The following is a 6,402-nucleotide window of genomic DNA, read 5'->3' on the forward strand; positions in this document are numbered from 1 at the left end:
GGGGGGGGGGGTTCTACCTGGTGTTCACCCCATGCCTACAGGGCTCTCTGCCCCACACATCAAGACCCTACTGATGACTTGTGTTGCATATGCTGGGGGGAAGAGGATGGGCACAATTAAGGAAATATTTACTAGAGAAATAGTGAGTTACCTTATAACAAACTGCAAATTCATATAAACTGTAATATTTCAGGTATTCATAACTCTAATAAGTAGTATGAAATTAGTTATAGCAACATTTGCTTTAACTACATGGAATAGAGGTTGAAACAGTATCACAAATCTAAGTGATTAAAGAAACTGACTTGTTGCAAAAAAAAAAAAAAAGGACATCACATAAGATTTGCGCATCCTTTGTAAGACAATCCCGCTCAAATTGAGGTGACACTCTGCTTCCTGTTAGAATATAGTCTTGTTTTCTGTGAAAGATCGCCTTGAAAAAGGCAATGCTAACAAGGCAGCTACATCATTCATCTCTACCATAACTGTTATGTACACAAATAACTAACAATAAGACAGAACAGCCCGCAGGACTTCGCAAAGATGTAGTTTAACTTTTTTTGGTGTTACCCTTTCTACGTCAGATAGTGATTGGTTCATTTTTAACCTAACGCATTCTGTGAAGCCTTTGACTGAAATGTACCTTCTGACTTGACAGTGAAGTCTTAACCAGTGACAAAGCTCCTTTAAATATGCTTCTGCCTGGAGACATAAATGTAAAAAAATCTGGTTGAATCAGTGGCGACTGATTGAGGGTGCAAGGGCGCCACCCCACCACTCACCACTAACCACATTACCTTGAATAAGATATAAAAAAAATAAATAAACATGAAATAATAAAATAAAAACATTTTGAAATATATTAATATATATATATTGTTAGTAGCGTAAGAAACATATTTTATAGTTAATGATAAGTAAAGTTGTTTTGATTATCGACATTATCTGATTGGTGACGTATTTCCACCTGGGAAAAAAATCTTTGCCCATAGACTCTCATTAAAAGTTGTACATGCTGAAAAAAATAATAATCATATAGGTTGTCTAAATCACCTTGATTTAAGTTCATTATATTTTATTGTTCCAATCATTATATGTGTATGATTAGCTTTTCTATCTATGTTACTCTGACGCAAATAGAGGTTATTGGTCTTGCTTAGGAGAACATTGAATAGACTAAGGGACTGCAAAAGGTAATGTTTAACTTCTGTAATCAGGTAGAAAAGTACAAGGTTGAGATATCACCAGATGGTCATGACCACAATGTCCCGGGAGACCACATAGTCCCGGGGGTGGTATTGATTTTAAGCTTACGTAGAAGAAGTCCGTATTCCATATCGAGCGGGTGTCAGATCACAGATCGCAGAGCGTCCAAGGAAAGTGATCTCTAGTTTTTTGCAAAAAAACTGCTCGGTGGGTTTTAACTGATTTGTCTCAATAAATTAGTTAATAAATTAATAAATAAATTCTCAAATTATCTTAAAGTGGTCTCCTGTCCATCCTTCCAGAATCAAAACCTTTTGTAGAGTGCAAAAGAAGGCATTCTTAACTCTCAGAAGTCGAGGGACGCACTGGCGCGTCCAAATCACATGACCGGTTTAAATCGCTGAGGAGGGAAAACCCCTGCCTCGCAGAAACTGTGTTTCAATTTGTGTTGAAAGTGCAGACTTGAAACTATACACCAGTTTTTAAATTGTGTTGATAGGCCAAATAAAACCAGACTTATGACAAAAAAAAATCTTTTTCTAAAAACTGCTTTAGTATTTGGAGCGCATAGGTTCGGGACATCAGAGCAAAGACGGGCAATTCTGAGCGAAATGCACCGCGGATTTAGGACGTGAACTCCTTCTCTGCTGTCACCCCCCCTCCCCCTCCCTAAAAAATAAAATCATTGAAATCATACAACACCTGTTTTATGAAGGAGGCGCAAAGTTATTTTCCGTCCGCAAAAAAAAACAAAGAAGACAGTGGCGCGAAAGTTGTGGGAAGTGACGGCAGAAAAAAAGAGACAGCGGTAGCGATAGTGAGTTTTGCGATTTGTAATATTTAGCGTTTTTTAGATCATTTAGTTAGTGTGAAGTGTAGTGTGTTTAGTGTTTAGTGTGGTCAGTTTTTATTTTTTGAGAAAAATGAGGAGATTTTTGAACGTGGAGCAGGCTCTTCAGCTTTTATTTGAGATGGACGAGTTTGCGGAGCCAGAGATGGTGGAGGGAAACGCGGAGTCAGAGTCAGAGTCAGAGACAGAGAGTGAGGACTTTGGTGATGAAGTGGACGACCCTTCTTATGTTTGTGAGGATAGAGAGGAAGAGCAGCCTCCGGCCCCGACATGCACATCGAATGCCACTCGGAGGTCCGCACAGAGGGCGGGACGGCGCGACACGCCCACCCAGTCCAGAGCTCCACTGGCTGGGACATCACAGCCACACCTCAGCTCTGAGCCCTGGAAGACAGAGGAGGAGGCTGATGCTGCCCCAGAGATAAGCAGATTCCAGCCACGGAGAACACCAGGGGTACAGCTGGACACACTTTCTTCCCACAGTCCAAAAGACTTTTTTTTATTGTTTTTTGCCACTGACACAGTCGGGACAATCTGCAAGAACACCAACAAAAATGCAGCGAAAAACAGAAACCGGGGAAAAATACAAATGGACTGACATAAATGTGGATGACTTATAAAAAATTTTTGGCATCCTGATATACATGTCGTTGGTGTCCCTGCCAAGTGTCCAGGATTATTGGAGGCAAAATCATATTTTATCTGTGCCCCTTCCTTCTAAAATAATGACACAGGACAGATTCAGATTAATATTTTGGAACATTCACTTTAGTGATCCTGAGGAGGACAGAGAAAATGACAGAAAAAAGGGAACAGCAGGCCATGACAAACTGTTCAGAGTCAGGCCTCTTTATGAAGACATCCTCAGTGCCTGCCTGGCTTATTATCACCCGAAGAGGGAGCTGGCAGTGGATGAAAGGATGTTGGCAACCAGGGCAAAAACTGGAATGACACAGTACATGAAGGACAAGCCTACAAAGTGGGGGATTAAAATTTTTGTGTTGGCTGAATCCAGCAGTGGGTACACCATCAGGTTTGGGATCTACACCGGGAAGACTTTTACAACATCGGAACATGGGCTGTCTCATGACATCGTCATGAACCTAATTCAGCCAGCTTGTCTTGGCACTGGGTACCACATTTACATGGACAACTTTTACACAAGCCCCAAACTGTTCATGGACCTGGCCAACATGAAGTATGGAGCATGTGGCACCTACAGGGAGAACAGAAAAGGATGCCCTAGAGGAAGAAGAAATGCTCTCACCAGAAAAAGTGAAAGAGGATCTGTGAGGTGGATTAGAGAGGGCCCACTTGTTTTTGTAAAGTGGATAGACACACGGGAGGTGTCAGTGTGCTCCACCATCCATCCTGCGTTTTCGGGTGAGACAGTGAGGAGAAGAGTAAAGGACAGAGATGGACGGTGGACTGTGAAGGCATTCCATGCCCAACACCGATTATTGCTTATAATAAGCATATGGGTGGGGTGGATCTGTCAGACCAGCTCATCCAGTAATACTCCACCCACAGGAAAACTGCTCGTGGATACAGGACCTTGTTGCTGCACTTCCTGGACATTGCAACAACAAACGCCTTCATCCTGCACCGAGAGAGCTGCAGTGCCAGGCAGGTTCAGTCCATGAAACACAAAGAATTCATGGTGGAACTGGTGTGTCAGCTTTGTGGTGTAGAGAAGGCAGGTGTTCCCCAGAGCAGGAGAGAGCATCACATTCCTGTGCCCATCATCTTAGCCACGGATGCTGGCCAAAAAGCCACCAAGGGCAGGCTGAAATGCAAACGCTGCCGTGAGGTGGACAACAAGAGGACTGACACACCCTGGAAGTGTGAGGCCTGTGATGTGCCCCTTTGTCTTGTTTTGGACAGAAACTGTTTTTTTGAGTGGCACAAATGAATTGTGGCATTTTTGACACCTTTGTGAATGGTGGAAAAAAAAAAACGCCTGACACTATGCCTGCATTTTAGTGTAAATAATGTAAATATCTTTGTTGTTTGTTAAATTTGTTCAAATGTTTATGAAGTTTACTGTTTATACTTGCATTCTAAGTTGTAAAAACATTTCGTTATGAATTTTTGTGGTTTTCACAGTAAAAAAACTAAAAAATTTCTAATCGGATTTTATGTTTTTTGTGTGATTTTAGGTCTGTTGTGTTAATACAGTAGGTCAAAAGTGAAAGATAACTTACAATTCACACTTGGGAGGTTGTGCTGAAAAAAATGACCCCAAACATGACAGGTTAAACCTTTTATAGAGTGAAATATGAATGAAAAACAAAAATAGTCCAAAAACGTCCAATTTCACCCTGGACCGCAGAGGGTTAACAATGCGCAGTAGCTCATCTTCAATACAAGAGATAGGACCATTCTGGGGCGCACCTCTCCTGTGCCCAGAGTTGAATGCAGCTCGATTTGCATATCACCCTCCTGCCGTGGGAAGTTGTAACTCCCGCCATGGGAATGTCACAGCCCTCTGTCATAAAGTTTGCCTGATTGATAGGTCGAGCTGCAGGTGTGCTGCCTTTTATTCAAAGACAGTAATAAGTTCATTGTGTGACTGAGTTACATAAATAAGGTAATAAGTTCATATAAGTAACACTAAGTTCATAGTTAATAATTAGTTTAAGAAAATTTATGCTAAAAAAACTGTAACAATGTTTGGGTTTTGAATTCTAATCGAAGTGAGACATCTGATCCTCGTTATATTGTAAGTGCAGAACACGTGTGGTAGTGAGTGCTCTTACCATAGAACATTCTTTGGCATGTTTTCTTCAGTAAAGCTTTGAAAAATAAGGGAGAAAACAGGTCTTATAAAAGCTAAATGTGCCCTACACATTTGTGCTTTGGGAGACCTCCGTCTTTGTAAGAATTGGTGTGTTCAGAAAGCACTTGTGCATATGTACATTTATATGTACATTATTATTTTGCTTTTGTTGTTTTTCATTCATGTAAATACACTGGTGTGATACCTTAGTATAGGTTTCTTATATTCTATTTTGGAGTTATATCACCCCCTGGAGAAAAATTCACCAGCCACCACTGGACTGGATAACTGTTTTCATGAGTTAAAAACAGTTTCTTGATGAATTCCAAGTTAGTTTACAAAAAAATTGAAACATTTGTGAAAAATAAGAAAAACTATGTTGATATATGTTTACAGTGGCCTCACTGGAGCGACTTTAATTCCTTGTCTTTTGAAGTCTTATGTATGCTTGTGTTTTTGTGCAGTTTTACCTCTAGTGTGACGATGGCTGGACAGACCCTCAAATCTCAGTGCCTGCTTCCTTGGATCACCTCATTACCTTGTTGCTGATCAGACCTGTGGAAGAAATACACTCTCCTGCCCCTTTTCACATGTGATATTCATGTAGATTTTCTGTAAGGGACTACTCACCTGCATAACACACAATAAAATGTTTAAACTATAAAATAGCTTTTTTCTATCATTGAATTCCTCTGGACTATATAAGATTTAGGCCTACTTATTGTTTCTTCATAAATAATGGGTACATCTGAACACATAGCATGTCACACGAACTAAGCAGCCTTGCATTGTGTTTCACAAATATTTTTCTCTTTATAAAATGTCCTGATAACTAATGATAGACATGACATTGTGAGGATTTGGATTTTTTGTGTTTTTGGTTTTGTTTTCTTAATTTAGTCTTGTGATTGTTTTCAGTTTGTTTTTTTCCTGTTTATGTTCCTGCTCAGTATTCACTCCTCCCCCGTCACTCTTTTTGCCCTCCTTGCCACGCCCATCTCCACCTGTCCATAATTATCTCCACTCACCTGTTTCAACTTACCTCGTCACCCTCAGTATTCAAAAACCCGGTCACTTCTCTCACTATCCGCTGGTTCATTGTTTTTCCTTTGTTGGTTGTAGCTGTCTCCGTGCCTTGGTTCCCTGATGTCTTGTTCCACCGTGCTTATTGGTTTTTGTTCTGTTTTTGTTTGCTGCCCCGTCAGCTTTTGTTTTGTTATTTTTTCTTAGTTAATAAATCAGTTTATTTTTTACTATGAGTCTGCACTCAGGGTTCTTTTCTTTGTCCCGCGATCCTGACAGACATTTTAGTTACAGAAGCTGGATCACAACAAAAATAAATAAATAAACTAAGCCTACTGTCCTAACTTCATTTTATCATTACTTCTGCTGTAATGTAAAGAGTATTTTTAAACCAGATGAAACTGTAGCTACCAACAGCCAGTTTGTGTCAACAGGAATTAACATGCCCAGGTCCACATACTCACCTGCTACCTCACTGAGGCAGTACATGGTTGAGAATGGCTCACAGAAATGTTCTGATAGGCTATATCCAAGAACAGGTATT

The sequence above is a fragment of the Kryptolebias marmoratus genome, linkage group LG1, assembly GCF_001649575.2.
Source record: "Kryptolebias marmoratus isolate JLee-2015 linkage group LG1, ASM164957v2, whole genome shotgun sequence".
Taxonomy (NCBI): Eukaryota; Metazoa; Chordata; class Actinopteri; order Cyprinodontiformes; family Rivulidae; genus Kryptolebias; species Kryptolebias marmoratus.